Source organism: Sinocyclocheilus anshuiensis, unplaced genomic scaffold (assembly GCF_001515605.1).
Source record: "Sinocyclocheilus anshuiensis isolate Anshui unplaced genomic scaffold, SAMN03320099.WGS_v1.1 scaffold914, whole genome shotgun sequence".
In the NCBI taxonomy this organism is placed as follows: domain Eukaryota; kingdom Metazoa; phylum Chordata; class Actinopteri; order Cypriniformes; family Cyprinidae; genus Sinocyclocheilus; species Sinocyclocheilus anshuiensis.
This window is the reverse complement of record NW_015539870.1, coordinates 2,694,814-2,712,236: the sequence shown is the minus strand read 5'-3', so window position 1 is coordinate 2,712,236 and position 17,423 is coordinate 2,694,814. Positions and strand designations below refer to the sequence as shown.

Genomic DNA, 17,423 nt, shown 5'->3' with positions numbered 1-17,423 from the left:
CACACACACACACACACACACACACACACGCACGGCTCCAGTGACGCAGGCTAGGTGCGAGGTTAGAAGTTTGCGCCGCCTCTCTTGATTTCACACCTCACTGTGGCTTCTGTCTCATCCTCAGCGAGGAACTCATTCCCACCCTTTCAAACAACACTCGGGCGCTAAAAGCCTCGTCACTGAACTCCATCTCCACCTCAGCCACACCACCTAGACTGAGACTCATGCTGAACGCGACACCTTAACAGGACATTGACAATTCAGTCAGTCAACTCATGAGACTAGAATGCTTTTCACACAAATTGAAACTGAAGTCGAAAGACTCTCAGTTTAAAGAAATATTTTACACATTTACTCACTCACATGCTTCCATTATTTCTGTGGAGCACAAAAGGTGAAATTTTGAAGAAATTTTACACAACAGTATATGGCTGTCGAGTTCCAACAAGAACCAAAAATATGAGTCTCTATAACTCGCATGCTATATTGGTTTCTGTGAGGAACAGAGACAAATTCAAGAACTATCATATCACTTAAGAAGACTAAAAATATAGAGGAGCATGAACACAAAACTTCTCCTTTTGAATACAGAATATGGGCTTTGAACAACATGAAGGTAAATGAATGTTAATTATGTAAATATGCACTAATGACCAAAATATAATTATGGGTAGTTGGAATACTTAAGATTTGTAATGTTTTTGAAAATCTCTTCGGCTCACCAAGGCTGTTTATTTGGTAAAAATACAGTAAAAAAAGTAATATTGTGAAATACTTCCACAATTTTAAATAACAGTTTTTTATTTAAATATATTATAAAATGTAATTTATTTCTGTGATGCCAAGCTGAATTTTCAGCATCATTACTCCAGTCTTCAGTGTCACATGATCCGTCAGAAATCATTCTAATATACTGATTTACTGCTCAAATAACCCCCCCCACCCCCCACCCCCCAAAAAAAGATGAATACTTTTATTCAGCAAGGATCAATTAAATTGATCAAAAGTGACAAAAGTGATGATGATACATTTATAATATTATAAAAGAGTTCTATTTCAAATAAATGCTGTTCTTTTGAACTTTGACATTTTTTTTTCAGGTTTCCACAAAAATATTAAGCAGCAAAAATGGCCTACAATAAGAATCGTTATAAATAACTGACCAGCAATAATAACCGATAATAAAATCAGCATATTATACTGATTTCTGAAGGATCATGTGACACTGAAGACTGGAGTAATGATGCTGAAAATTCAGCTTTGGTCACAGGAACAAATTACATTTTAAAATAAATTCACATAGAAAACGGCTATTTTAAAGTGTGATAATATTTCACAATATTACTGTTTTTGCAGTATTTTTGATCAAATAAACGAAGCCTTGGTGAACATAAGAGACTTCTTTCAGAAACATTACAAAATCATAATAATTCCACTTTTGACCAATAGTGTACATGATTTCTATTCATAAAGGTCAGTGTGAATACATTAAGTTTTAAGGATTCGGTTTTAATAATGAATCCATTCAGAGTTCAGTTTAAAGTTTATATGATTTTGCACGCGCACACACAAACACAAGGTGCTGTGAAAAGGCATGTTGTGTGTGTGTGTGTGTGTGTGTGTGTGTGTGTGTGTGAGGGACCGGCTCAGGTGCCCTTTGCAACCCCCGTCTGCTCACTCTCACGCTCTCTCCATTCCACCTTGAGTGATCTCTTCCCACACACTGCGCAAAACACACCGGCAACTATTTACCCAACTACTGAGTTTCCCATGCAAAAGCAAGTCAAAACCTGCTCCGCCAACTCTTCATACTCATGCCTGTGCCGTCGCGCTCTTTCTCCATCTGTGTTTGCCTCCAAAACCACATATGCGAGCTTTGCCTCATACATAAACACGCGAGGCGTGACCAGACCCAACCCTATGGCAAATATGTCATATGTAGGAGCCAGGTGCTGCTGTTGTTGCTGTTGCGGGTCCAGCTATGATCTTATCCATGATTGCCAGCCACTTGTGCTTTTCCAGCTCACAATCACACATCAGGTCGGACATTTCTGAACATTTCCTCAGCATACTGTAATTAGGTATGCATCACTAGTGTATACTTCGGTGCAATGTAGAAATGATGCAGATTTTACTGTAGGCAAGCCAGTGACAAAACGTCCCCCACTCGTCGTTTGCCCCGATTCGGAAAACAACTGATGAAGAGATAGATTTTATCGCACCTGGTTAGGACACGCTTTGGAAACTCTAGAGTATTTAACGGCCTAGCTCGTCCTGCTCCGTTTGTGGTATGGAACTGAATGAATGTGGTCTGAAAAAATGAAATGAATACTTGAAAATCATGCAACTTTTTGAGAAGAGATTAAAGCTCCCCAATTACTTGAAATAAAACGAAAATCTCAGTATGACTTAGTGTAATTATCAAATCGCAACGGCTGTGATTTAATCAAATAAATATATGCACTGCATGAATACAACAATATAATGTGCATTTGGAAATGCTACATGCACCAACCATCAACCAAAATTGTAATATGTACTTGCAATAAAATGTAACTTATTCAAGAAACTAGGACAGACATAAATATTAGTATTGTAATTTTACAGCTGTAATGTAAAATTTTTTTTTTTACAGTGAAATATTACAATAGCTATATATTTATTGTTTCATAACTTAATTTCGTATTTAATACTTTTATTTAGTAATAATAATTACTATAAATATAGTCATACTGATCTATAAATCACAAAAATATTTGTTATAACCACAATTTTTGGGGGCCAAATTGTGCAGCTCTACAAACACAAGCACAACAAACCTGGAGCTTTTTTTAGTTCAAGCTTTGATTTTCTCTGGTCATTGTTTAAATGGGGAAAAAAATCCCATAAAGCTACATTTTAGAAGGGATCCGAGTCATATTTAGGGTCCAAAATATCATAAACAGTTGTGGATGGGCTCTTTTGACCTGGACCTAACCCTAACCACCTAAAACCTTCTAAAAAACACCCTGAACACACCAGCAACAGCACAGCAAACCCTGGAAACTAAATAACATCCAAGCATATGACAGCGAGTTTTAGAGCTTGCCTTCATAATTTCTTCAGAAAATGTAGTGACTAACTAGGTGCCTCAGGTAAAGACCGTGCGAGAGTTAACAGATGACTGAATGTACAGCACAGTGTTGAGTATGTGTTCCAGACGTCACCTCTATATGAGGCCAACAGGAGCCTCCGACAGCTAAACATTTCCAATTAGAGAGACGTGCTCGAGAAAAGCCAGAAGGAGAGATAGACGAGAGCTGGGGGAGGGGAGCGGAGGGAAAATATTCATTTTGACTCGCACAGACTCCGTTCCCCCCTCTCTCTCTCTCACTGCCGCTCCCATGGGAAAATCCTGGACTGCATTCAGGCAGCGGGCTTGTGCTGTGGCTGGGTCACATGACCACGTGTCTGACCAATGAGAGGAGGCTGCTATGATTCAAACAGAAGCAGACGCAGGTAAGCGTGGGAACTGATTCCTGCCCTGCCGGCACAGCAAACCTCGACGTTTGACACATTTGTTGCAAGCATGGGCGGCCAATAACAAGATCACTACCGTCTTGAGAAATGTAGATAGCATTTTGTGGGAAAACAAATTGGGGTTGGCAATAGCCAATTTGTTTATAACAGAGAATGTTTGGCAACAATTTACAATAAGGTTCCATTTGTTAACATTAGTTAACTACATTAACTAGTTCTTTTTAACTACATCAACTATGGCTTAAAATAATTTATAGGATTCTTATTTTCGTTTTTATGGCCCTCCACAATTTAGCCCCTGGGTATTTGTCAAGTATGATATCAGTTTATATCCCTACGAGATCTCTGAGGTCCGAAAAGCAACACCTCCTTTGTGTTACTAGGACAAAATACAAACACAGGGGAGATAGAGCCTTTTCGCGAGCTGGTCCAAAACTGTGGAATGATCTCCCTCATAGTATTAGATCCGTTAACTCACTACTGGTTTTCAAAGCTGTGTTAAAAGCACATCTTTTAAAGACTAATGAGGAGTTGTTGTGATGCAGGTTTAGTTATTTTAAATTGTGTCCATGTTGTTATGTGATTTGTGTTGTTATTTGTGACTATGCTTGTTTTTATGTAATTTTATTGTGATATTGTGAAGCACTTTGGGCAACCTGCTGTTGCATTAAACTGTGCTATATAAATAACAAAAACAAAACAAAAAACGACATTAATTAGTTATCATTAACTAACAATGAAAAATACTTCTATAGTATTTATTCATCTTAGTTATTGCTAATTTTAAAATTCACTAATACATTATTAAAGTCAAATGCTGTATCTGTTAATATTATTTAATTATTTATTATTTAATATGATTTGAGCTGACATAAACTAGCAATGAACAGTTGTAATTTTATTAACAGATGTTAACCAAAATTATTAAATACTGTAACAAATGTATTGCCCATTGTTAGTTAATGTTACTTAATGCATTAACCAATGTTAACTAGTGGAACTTTATTGTAAAGTGTTTTTTTTTTTTTAATCAATTCAGCTAAACCAATATTATTATGGTTACATTTTTTTAGATGTGTTATATTTTTAATATTACATTTATCAATGCCAAACAAAAAAGTCAGATTCAAAACCACACAATAATATTTAACAAAGGAAGTAAATACTACCAAAACCCAAAGTAAAGCAACAAAATAATGATAATAATTGACACATAAAGAAAGAAGAACATGTAATGTAATATAATGTAATATAATACAATATAAAAAGTAACACTTTGCATTAGTTAAACTAACAATGAAAAATACTTCTAAAGCATTTATTAATCTTAGTTAATGTTGATTACAACATTTACTAATACATTATTAAAATGAAAATGTATATATTTTAATGTTAGTTATTGGACCTGAGCTAACATGGATTAACAATGAACAGTTGTATTTAATACAGTTATTATAATAATACAGTATAATACAGCTGTATCTAATATAGCTAACATAACCTTAATGTAAAGTGTTACTATATAATCAATATTATATTATACTATAGAATTGTTAAAGAATGATTATATTATAGAATTTAATTGTAATAAATTTTTATTTACAAGCATTGTCAATTCTTTTTTTAAATCAAATTTTGTTTAAATTGTTGCAAAAACATACAAATGACTGTTTAGATCAGTCTGTTGATTAAAATATTTAACCGTATATTTAATATCAAGGTGTTTGTATTTAAGCAATTCAACAACACATTCAATTCCTTTTTTAGGAAAAAAAAAACGATATTACTGGGCTCTGCAATTTATGTGGAACACATTCATATCTAATGGCATCGTATAGAGGTCTATTTCTGCTCATATTCATCGCACTCATAGAACAAGCAGATTTTATATTTTTAGACCGCATCAAAATGAACATGAAAAGCAAACAGACGAATAACAAGCATTCAATGGCAAAACGCAAACACATTAACTGACAGTCATAATTAAATAGCTTTAATTATGAAAAGAAATTGAGATGAAGAACAACATTTCAGTTCTCTTAGAGGTAATAAGACACGAGACTGCTCGTTTACTTGAGGCATTAGCCGAAAGCTCATCAGGCCTGACCTCTCTTTCTCTCGTGACCCTGCCTGGAGGTGTTTTAGATTAGTGTTGTTGTCAGTGCTAATGGTCCGTTCACTGCCCAGAGAGCTGAACCTGACCACACAGTTGGACAGGATGCAGTCGACAAGCGAACCATTCCGACACTTCTCTCTTTTTCTAACAACATACATGTGTTCAGAAAACTCTCCCCTGTTGGTCTTGGAACAACTCATACCCAGAAAAGTTTCTTGGCAGCTCTGGATGAGGGGGGTTGCTTTGGGGCTGGAGCTCTGTAGAGAACCACGGGAGTCGGGGAATAATGGCCAGTGAGGAGACTCTTTGTGTGGGCTTTAGCTGCAGGGCTCAGGGGGGCACTGGGGGTTTTGTGTGCTAGCTTGGCCTCTGTGAAGCTAGCCTTTCCACCCACTCTATTGATACTTGCCCCTCTCTCAGAACTGAGCTCTTTAGCACTGCCCAAATAGGGGGATAATAGCCCCACTACGAGCCCTGAAACCAAGAATGGTTCATAGCTCTTTCTTTTTCTCTCTTCTCATTCTTTCGTCTTGGGCGGTCAGATCAATGACTCGTACATACTTCCAAGCAGTAAATACCCTTAAAGGGATGTCGCTGGGGATTTTTTTTTGTCCACAACTAGATGTAAATAAATGAGATTTGGAACTAGGGCTGGCTGATTTATGTAAATATTAGAGTGATTTTAATAGTTTTCAATTTGACCATTAGGTTTCATAAAAAGCAAGTTTATGACCACTCCATGTGTCATAACTTCTGAAATATTGGAAATTTTATTTTTTTTGCGGGAAGTGCATTTTTCATGCTTCAAAATTAGGCATGCACCGATATTAAAGGGGTCATATGATTTTGCTAAAAAGAATCTTTGCAACTTTACAGATCTTCTTTATGCACCAAGAGCTTGTAACACTCCAAAGAGAAAGGAAAAATTTAAATCGCAACATATGACCCCTTTAAAATTATGGCCAACACAGATAAGCCAATAAAAAGTTACATATTATGGCCAATAACTGGCCAATACTAAAATTATTTTTAGTAATAATTAAATTAAAAATAATTAATTTTTAAAAATAATAAATAATTTATTATTTAAAAATAAATAACTAATTTGCCAAAATAGATGAAAAACAAACCATTAAAAACTAGTATTAAAATATTTTGTGTATGAATTGTGGCATCAAAGTGAATTTAGACATCACATTTATTATTTTATCATTTCATATTAAGTATGAAAAACAGATATTCATTTAGGTATTTCACAATGTTAAAATATCAGTATTTTTTGGAACCTCTGATACTTTTTTCAGTATTCTTTGATGAATAAAAAGTTAAAAAGAACAGCATTTATTCAAAATAGAAATCTTTTGTAACAATATAAGTCTTCTCTATCATTTTTTAAATCAATTTAACATATCCTTGCTGAATAAAAGTATTAATTTCCTTCAAAAAAAATAAATAAAAAATGTACTGACCCCAAACTTTTGAACAGTAGTGAATATTGTTAGAAAAGATTTCTATTTTGAACAAATGCTGCTCTTTTTTAACTTGTTATTAATCAAAGAATCCTGAAAAACATAACACAGCTTCCAAAAAAATATTACGCATCAGCACAACTGATTCCAACATTGATAAAAAATCAGCATATTAGAATGATTTCTGAAGGATCATGTGACACTGAAGACAGTAGCAATGGCTCATGAAAATTCAGCTTTGCCACCACAGGAATAAATAATATTTTAAAGTATATTAAAAACAGAAAACCTTTATTTTGACTTGAATAATATTTAACAATACAATGTCTTTACTGTTTTTTGATTAAATAAATGCAGCCTTGATAAGCATAAGAGACTTCTTTTAAAAATATTAAAAATAATACTGATCCCAAACCTTCGAATGGTATATGTGTGTGTGCCCATATTAAACCGTTTTCTCTTTTTCTAATAACAGTTGTTCTAATAGCTGTTCAGAAAGCTCTCTCGATATATAGGAAGAGAATGAAAGAAGAAAGTGAGAGAGAAACTGTGGGCAAGGTTGTCTTGTCTTCCAACCACACCCACAGTAACTCGCTGCGGTATTTGTCCCGTCCTGTCTCCTGGTGTCTTGTCATGGGAGCGCCACCACAGTCTGTTGCGCAAGCCTTGTGCTGCGTTTCACACCTCTCTTTCTTCCCTTGCTTGCTCTCTTTAACCGACACACTTAAACATGTTCGGAATGCTATTGTGAAGTCTTCATGATTCATCCCCAACTGTAAATATTGACTATGGCAGCCCTTGCTCTTCGACCCTTCCCACCCCTAACTGCCCAGCACTCCCAAAGCAAACAGACTTCCACCCCTCGATAACATCAGCCGGATCAGACACAGAGGAAGCACTGCCAGCCTCTGTTGACCCCCATTCCCAAGCCCGACTCAAGAAACAAGCGCAGAGTTTCTGAATGCTAATAAATAAAAAAAATGAATGAAACGTCTTATGTTTAGCACTACTTTAGTACTTTCTATCACCACACACAGGCACACTATGGGTCACCAGTCTTCCCCTCATTAACACACAGAAAAACAAACACTCAGTAACAGTGGGGTTCCAGGGCTGTTATAGCTTGACAGGCTTCACTGGGGGTCTCATTTAAGAGAGGAATTTACACTGTGCAAGTGCACAGACCAGCCATGCAAAAAGAATCCGTCAAGTCCAACAACATTCCCATGGATGCTAGGCATACCACTATTAGCTACAGCATATATAACAACCCCATTAACCTTAGAAACTGTTCTTAGCTCTGTGAGCACTAGTTAGAAGCATATCCATCAAAATCTTGTTTCAAACAGTGCATGTGTGACTTAATGTGGGAGGCATAACGGCCCATTTTAAGTAACCTATTGTTCTTAAGACAAATGACAAATGCAATGGGGAAAGTGACCTTGGCCAAATTGCTCTTAAGGTGACTTTAGTGGATGTATGAAGTCAGTTCTCTTTAAGTTTACTCACAAATGTTTACCAACTAACAAATGCCACTTTTAGTCTTGATTTTGAACAGTATATGTGACCCTGGACCACAAAACCAGTCATAAGGGTAAATTTTTTTAAACTGGGATTTATACATCATCTGAAAGTCGCATTGAGCAACCCTCCCTAAGTACAACTCATAAAAATGCCCATCAAGGCACACTTTCACACATGCAACTATTAGGGAGGGATGAGGGGTGGGGGGGAGGGGGTAGAAAGAGACAGGAAAAAGAAAGAAGAGAGAAGGAGTGATTTGCAGTACTATGGTTTTCAATCCTATGATTTTCTTTAAAACACTTTGGAGTACCTGCTACATGAATGTGATAATCATTCAATACTACAGTCCTATGGTATTACCTTCTGATACTGTACCTAATGGCTAAAAAGGCAGCTGTCATTGATTTGGAACAATCTACTTAGGGAGCAACTTGGTGCCACACGAGACTCAACTAATTAATCCCAAAAGAGTCTGATGGTAGCATGTTTTGAAGTTAATACAGAGTCTTCACTGGACGCGACAAAGCGACCATTGCAAATCATTTGTACTTTGTGTTAATAAGTCATAAATAGAACAAAGCATCAGTTTACTGTCGGGTATTTGTCGTGTCGTGCTGCGCCACTTCCAGTGTAGACAGCATGACTGATTATAATGGGTTCTATTGTCTTTTGTCGTGTCGCGCCGCTTGCCAACCGGTGTAGACACGGTGCAATAGTGCAGTACTCCTAAGCCCAAAGTAAATTTAATTTTTTTCGCTATAGTATGCATATATAGTTATGCTAATTAGCAAAGTGTGTGCATACTGCATGCATGCAGCCAGATTTCTATAACTGCGCATACTCTGTACACTTAAGCCCAAAGTATACTTTGTTTTTATATGCATATGCTAGCGTTGTTGAACGCGTAGCCTTTCAAAATATACCCATTTGAGGCGTACATGAACGCAGGCGGTCTCTATTTTTAGCCAGAAGTTATGACCAATATAAATGTCTTTGCATTCTTTATAAATTAAAGTTGCTGCTATCACATAACCCTCTCACACAAGCGCTTGTCAATGTGGGCATCTGTTGTTGTTGCAGTCTCTGCTATTTTGTTGTTGTTGTTCGTCTCTTTAGTTTTATTTTCTACTGTGAAACAAAGGCTCGGGCCAGTGCTGCCACCTTGTGGAACAACTGATTAGTGCAAAACCAAGTCAACGTGCATGTGCGATCTGCGTGTACAAATTACGCATGTTACAAAAAAACGGATGGTGTGCGTGCAGTACACACATACTATTCTGGTGACGAAATCTGAGTCACGCGCACTGTATGCGGACCGTCGCGTACACATAATACGTATACTTTGGCCTTCAGCCCGCACATGCATGTGTATTTTCTTGCACTAATTAATTTGTCTGCAAAGTCCGAGCGATTGTATGAGGCGGTTAAGAGATACACACAACCCTAGTTTAAACAAGTACAAAAACATTTTTATTGGTCATAAGTTCTGAAGAGAAACAGTAGACACTGGACAAAGAAAACTTTCCAGTGCGCATGTGTGAAGAGCCTGAGTTCGTGCACGCTATCAAATTAAGTACACTTTGAAAGGCTATGCGTTGGCTGTATGCATACACTAGTGTTCGCTTCAAAACTAAGCTGTTGTTCACTAATAATCTGCCCCTCTTAAGCCCCAAGTGGACTTCAAATTGTGACTTTATCACAATTATATATTGTGTGAATTTAGAAGACATACTGCACACAGGTTGTGTGGACTATTTTCAGGTGCTTTTCGTTGTATGGAAAAGAGCTGCCTGAAGATTCTAAAAAAAAAAGTGTCCTTTTGTGTTCCACAGAAACAGCGTACAGGTTTAAAAGTATATACTGAACGTTTTTTTTTCTTTTGAAAATAAACCCATTTTTCGGCCAGTAAATTACTTTAATATACAACACTAATACAGCTGTTGACTCTGTCAGCTGATATGGCGTATATTTTAAAACATACTGTTCCTTGTTTAAAGAATGTTGAGCTGCCATAATTGCTAAACCCAGTGCCGGATGTTTAGAGCATCAAATGACAGAAGGCTAATACTGAAACATGACAAGGTGGCACCAATTTCAGACAATTTAGAGAATTCCTAAAGGCTCACACACAGTGAGTTGTGTCTGAGCTTCTTTTCCTACACACATATTTGCGTGCTGTATGGAAGTGATATATGGCTCTGTCTTTCCGTGAGGTGAAAGAGTGCAGCCCCTCCTCTCTGAACAACATAAGCAGCCCTGTCTGCCCGGGGCCAGTTCTCATGACATCATCGCTGCACAGGAATGCTCTCAAGCAGAAAGCAGCGAGAGGAAGAGCTCATTTCATCTCTCGCTCTCTCTTACTCTCTCTCATTCCATTCCTATCTCTTTCTGAAAAGATCCGTCAATCATTTACCCTCCCTTTCCCTTACTTGGGAAGAATTCTCCCTCTTCTTTCTTTGTGTGCATGTCTTATGTTCACTGTATTTTTTTCCTTTGTTTTTATTCTCACAGACATTCATCAGCTCCCACATTGCTAAAGCAAGCATCACTTTTATTATTGCTCATACTAACTACTGATTTCAACAAAACCTTAATCCCAAATGACTTATACTTTGTTGCACAACTCGTCCCTCGCCATTTGCAGACATGAATGATACCTCAAGTCAAGCGGCTTGTTTTCTAATCGATCAGACCTTTTTTTGGAGCTCTGTTTCTTTAGCCAAGCCAAGGATGACTTACGACTTTTCACATGGTGGATCATAAAAACGAGCTTTCTGGGTGCAGAGGGGATACTTGGTGCGACTGAAAGTAGAGTTAATTTACTGGCCAGCTGTGAGTTTTTAACTGGTGTGTTAGAAGGGAACTTCTGGGATATTTTCAGAGTAATTCTTCGGAGAGGGTCAATGGAATGCAGACAATTTTGACTCGTTCCTCAGTTTGACTTCATGAATGGAAAACGTTTTTACAGTGGAAGTTTAGTAGCAACCAAAACCAGAGGTTCAAAATATGAAATGTTAAGCTAGTATTTTTAAATACTTGCATGAACTCTTCAGTGGAAACTTGTGCTTTTTGAGTTGAGTTTGAAGCTGTAAATCATTATTTTCAATTGGGACTACTTTTCTAGGTCGATAAACTTTTGGATTTCCTGCAGTTGAAATTCATTCTGTTCAAACAGTGTTTCACCCAAAAATGAAAATTTAGAAAATATAAAGATTTTTTAATACCCTGTGACATGGACAGGGGCAGCTGTGTGTGTGCACCGTGAGATCGCCGTGAAATACGGAAATTACGCACCATTTAAAAGTATATTTAGGAAAAGTCCAAGTAAGGGTCCCTCACTGTCTTTCTCTCAGCAGTAGCAGGAAGCAGCTTGGCTCTAACACAATGGCTCACATCAAACAGCGAGGCTCTGCGCCGTTTTACCGACACACACATACACACCAGTGCCAGCCAGGCCAATCAAAACACAGCGCGCAGAAAGCACAAACAGATCTAGGCAAACAGGACATTCCAGCTGCCGGGTGCTACAGATTCCTCACTGCAGCTAATCACAGACACAGAGAGCGAGAGCAACCGGGGGTGCCAACAGGAAATACGCTCCTATTATACATCTCCAATACAAGCGCACACACACATACAGAGGACCAAAAGTCGCATACCCTGACCCTCTGTCCTCACAGACTAACCTTTTGCACCGGACACACAGACAGAAGTGCAAGTTTGCAACTCTTTCCTCCAAAATATGACACATCCGGTGTGTGAAAGCTGGATGAGGTTAGCCAAACCACAATGTTCCGCAACGGTTTACTGGGGGAAAAGGTGTAAGATAATCTTGAGATGTAACACTGATCTCAGATTTCCACTGACAGAACGCCTTCAGATCGCGCACAGTACGTTTAATGACGGTAAATGTCTATTTCACACAAAACTGGCAAGAGTTTGCTGAAATATACTGGCTTTATGCAACTTCCAGGAGTTACAGCAAATAGGTCTGTCTGGAAACAAAGCCATGTGTGCAAGGTACCAGGTTGCTAAGTACTTTTGAGAAAGAACTAATCACTAGTTTTCAAGGTTAGTGGCTAGAGGTCTACCGATTGATCGGTCGGCGGTTTAATCGGGCCGATTTTTGGCATTTTTTAATGAAACGACATCAGCCTATTAATAGACAGGCGCATCTGCGAGCAGCTAAGCGTTGTTGTGGAACATGTGACGCTGTCTCTTGCGGCAAGCAGATTGGCATAACCTTGTGATGTCCTACTCTGCCTGCTAACTTTTTGAAGAGAACTACCTGGTAACTTCCCAAGAAAATGGCCCCAACGGCATCCACCAGAATGAATGCGCATACGACAGTTAGCGGAAACTAGAAATGACAGTTTATAAAGTTTTAAATATGGATATTTTCTTACAAAAATGCATTGATTCGGTTCAGGAGGCCTAGATTGTGATGTGCATGGATGTGCATTCTTGTTATTTAACTGTTAGATTTTCTGAGATGAAGGGGGGGAAAAAAGAAAATTGGCCAAACATATCGGTCAAAAAAAAAATCACCATCATATATCGGCTGCCCTGATTTCTACGCATCGCATCGGCCAGAGAAAAACCCATATTGGTCGACCTCTATTAGTGGAATTAAATATTTCTGTTCGAAGTACCTAGTATCAACTTAACTAGATCAGTGTTTTGAAGTTTGAAGTAAAGTATAATATTAACCATTAATAAATAATTAATATTAAAAATGTAACAAAAATATTAATAACGATCATTCAGCAAACAATTTAAATATTTTCTGGAAAACATTTACGTTTACATTACACTTTTCTCATAACATATATAGGTAAATGTGTTACAATTACTGCATTAAACACATTTAATTAATTAATTAAACAAATTAACCTTGATAGATCTAAAAGCCCTAATCCACATAATACACAAGCAGTTGTGAGATGCCATTATATGAACATTTTTTCGACAACAGATAATGGTGGAATAACTTATCTCAGTAAAACTCTTCTGAACTGCATATTAAACAAAAGTAACTGTGGTTTACATGTTTACATGTCAGTTATGGGCAATCTTGGTCATAATAAGCCGAGTCTAAATTGTAGCTACATAAGAGCAGCCTGGATCTTTGAAAAAGATTCCTATGCCTTTCAAAAGACTTTTACGTGACCTTCCCCCCTCCCTCCCTCCCTCCCTCCTCGTTTTTCAGTCTCTCCAACAAGCAGATTCAATTATTCTCACAATGACTTTCTCACTCGCACTTTCCCACACACGCACACACCTCGTGCGCTTCGAGCTCTGCTCCGGTGCAGACAGCTTGTCAGTCAGTAAGTCAGATTGGCCCCAGAAACAGGAGTCATACACACACACTCACACAGAGTGTGGATCGCAGTGGGAAATATTTGGGATGGTTTCCCTCGGAATGTCTTGGCATGTCTGTGGAATGTCTCCCCGCTCTCGTCTCCTCTTTCTCCCTCCTTTTCCCTTTCCTTCTTGCGCTACAGGCAGAGGTCGGGGTAAAGCGGGAAAACGACAACTAAGACAACATGCCTGTTTTTGAACTCTTTGGAATAGACTGGGTTTTTTTTCTTTCATGAAAATGAAACAATCTCCGCAACCCATTTCACTTCTGTAATGTGAAATATTTCCAAGTCAAATTATTCAGTAAGAAAAAAGTAGGGTTTGATTTATAGTATTGGATGGTGCAAAGTGTCTCTATATGATAGTCGGAAGGAAGGGACGGATTGAAAAAACAAGGGCCTAGTGATGTCAGCCAAAATGGAAAGTTGTTTCAGAGGTGGAGCAAGTTTTTATGAACGATTACAAACTTCCTTAACAAAGACGAACCTATCACTTCAGAATAATGCGCATCCAGGGTCCAAACACACTCAATGGTTCCAAATATGCTAAATATATAGCTCAAACAGCACTAGCAATGCAAAGTCATGGGTTCGATTCCCAGGGAAAGCAAGAACTGATAAAACATGTACTGTACCATTAATGCAATGTAAGTCGCTTTGGATAAAATATCTGCCATAAATGTAAATGTAAAAATAGTTTTTGGCAAGTAAACTCAAATTCATTATCTCAACATAAATCAAACTGACTAAAATAAAGTCTAATGACTTTGCCACAAATTTGTCACTAAATAATCCTACTGTCATGGGAAAATGCCATATTTACTGGCTAACAACACATTAAATTTACTTAATTCACACACTATTTTCAAGTGATGTAAAAAGTCAATTTTGTGCCTCGACTTGTTCTTTGGTGAAACACAACATAAGAAATTGAGCAATGTTCATACTGCTATCTTCATACAGTAAAAAATGGATTGGGACCAGGGAGTCAAGCTCCAAAAAGGACAAAAAGGGCACATTAAAACAATTATAATGCTTTACATTTCTGTCTTCTGAAATGATAGCTTTATTATCATAAAACAAGTCATTCAAAATTCAACTGAAAATCTAGCACAACAGCTGCAGTCACCATTTACTTTCATTGCATTGAAAAGAGCAGCTTGAACATTCTTCGAAATATCTTGTTTTGTGTTCCACAGAAGACAGACAGTCATACAGGACTGGAACGACACGCATGATGACAGAGTTGTTATTTGTGTGTGAACTATCTCTTTAAGTCATTAAAACATTTTGATTTCATGTGACTTTAATCAAGTGCCTCTTATGGTTTAGACCGTAAATTAAACAATTGGGTCAGATGTGCCAAGAGAAAAGAGGAACGGAAATATGATCATTCAGCTAAGGGTGTTTTGAGCTCTGCTGCAGTAGAACCTGAAAGTTCTCCCGTCTTTTCATTTTCTTCCCTTTTTCTCAGCCTTCTGCAGATCAAAGAGGCAGAAATCCTTCTTTCAAACACCCTCTCGCTCTTTCTCTTCCTCTCTCGCCTAATATCTTCTCACGTCGTTTCGGTTCCCGTTCACCCCCCAAAACCTCCCCTCCACCATATCGTGGGAACTCCTGCGCTAGTGCCACGGCAGCGTCTGCGATACCAAGAACCTGCTAGTCTCATGTCTAAATAAAGGGTCGGTAGTCATCTGATGCTGCTGTATGAAGCTCATCGAGTAAATCTAGAAAATCTGTCCCCGTGGTTTGGATCCCACATCGGCGGAGACACGCTTGCGGAGAGTTTCCCAGAGAAATGGCAGGGGTCAAGTATCCAATGGAATGGTATGAGAGGTAATGATACCAGTAACATGGTAATGTGTGAGGATCTGTACTGTATTACTGGATACCAGACTGAGGAGTGGTATGAGATATGAAGAGCGTGGTGTTGATTTCATAACCATGTGACCAAAATAATTAGCGGTTCTTGCTGAAGCAAGCATCACTGTTATCATTGCTCATAATTTAAGTGACGAAAGGATTCAAACTATATTGGGGAACCAGAATATCATAAAGACTTGGGAGTTGGGCTCTATTGACTTGCGTCAGTACGCAACTACCCAGAATACCCTAACAATATCATCAAGCTTTTGTTAAAAAAAAATAAAAAATGCTTCCCTTGAGTACACAAACCTTCACGTTTCGCTGTTCTCTCTTGGTTAGGGTTTCCAGATCTATGCACAGGATATATGTCTGTTATATGTCTGTCCTCCACCAAAGAGTATATACACTACCGATCAAAAGTTTGGGGTCATATCATTTTTTACATTTATTTTAATGTATTTGTCTCTTATGCTTACCAAAGCTGCATTTATTTGATCAAAAATACAGTACAAATAGTAATATTGTGAAATATAATTACATTTTAAAATAACTTTTTTTCTAGGCTGTGTGAATATATTGTAAAATGTAATTTATTCCTGTGATCAAAGCTGAATTTTCAGCATCATTACTCCAGTCTTCAGTGTCACATGATCTTCAGAAATCATTCTAATATGCTGAAAACAGTTGTGCTGCTTAAAATTTTTGTGGAAACTGCGATAATTTTTTTCCCCCAGGAGTCTTTGATAAGTAGAAGGTGTTTAAAGAACAGCGTTTAATTGAAATACACATTTTTTTGTAGCATTATAATTGTCTTTACTCTAACTTTTGATCAATTTAATGCATCATTGCAGATTATTTTGTGAGAAAAAAAAATCATAGTCACCCCAAACTTATGAACGGTAGTATATAGTGAAAAATTTAAGGGGGTCTGAATACTTTCCGTACCCACTGTATAAAGCTGCATGAGAAACGTTGTACGTTGTTTTTTTATTAATTGAAGAGGGCTTCATACTTATATTTATGACATGTTAATTAATATTTTATACATGAATGTAATTTGTTAAAAGTATTTTTCAGCTGAAATACAGACAGAGTGGCAACAGTGTAGAAACTGACTGGTACTATATGTCTGTATTAAAAGTGTTAACAGTCATTTTAATGAATATGTTACTGACAAGAAACATTCTACCAGATCGAATCCGATCTCTAATCCATTTAGTGCTCTAGTTATTGTGGTGACACACATTTGAACTCAGCTTAGCCCTCATCCTGACTTAAACCTGGTGTGGACAGAGAGGAATTCACGGGACAAGGCATTGATAAAACAGTGAGAGAGAAAGAAAGAGAGAGATAGAGAAACAGAGAAAAAGAGAGGATTATGGCAGGACAGGCAGGGGAGAGGTTAATGATTGGCAATGAGTATGAAGTGGCCACACAAGATGAGTCAAGCACATATCTGCCTCCATCTCTCCCTTTGTCTCACACCCTAGTCTGTCTCTCCCTTTGTTTTTCTCTGTTATCTCTCACTACATCTTTCTGCTTGTCCTCTCTTGCAGGGCTCTCTCTTCT

At 37.6% G+C, this 17,423-nt stretch overlaps 1 protein-coding gene across 2 annotated transcripts in view; it reads right to left on the bottom strand.

Annotated features, from left to right (window-relative positions):
• The window catches only part of LOC107685114 (exonuclease mut-7 homolog), a 38,745-nt gene that overhangs the window by 3,955 nt on the left and 17,367 nt on the right, over window positions 1-17,423 (bottom strand). The gene's annotated exons all lie outside the window — the stretch shown is intronic.